The following is a 224-nucleotide window of genomic DNA, read 5'->3' on the forward strand; positions in this document are numbered from 1 at the left end:
AGGTAAAATTTTACACTAATAAACAATAAACGAGCAGGTGGTGTTGCATCAATTGGTAAACTGTCAGTGAGATTGTCCCCACCTGCTCACAGTGATGATTGTGAACTGGAGTTGTTCATCTGTTGTGCCATTCAGTGCTTTCATTAGGCATTGGCTCTTATTTGGGGCAAGACGTCAAAGTTCCTATGCATGATAGATACCGCAGTTATTTTAAGGTCTGTAAA

The sequence above is a fragment of the Penaeus monodon genome, chromosome 24 (genome assembly GCF_015228065.2).
Source record: "Penaeus monodon isolate SGIC_2016 chromosome 24, NSTDA_Pmon_1, whole genome shotgun sequence".
Taxonomy (NCBI): domain Eukaryota; kingdom Metazoa; phylum Arthropoda; class Malacostraca; order Decapoda; family Penaeidae; genus Penaeus; species Penaeus monodon.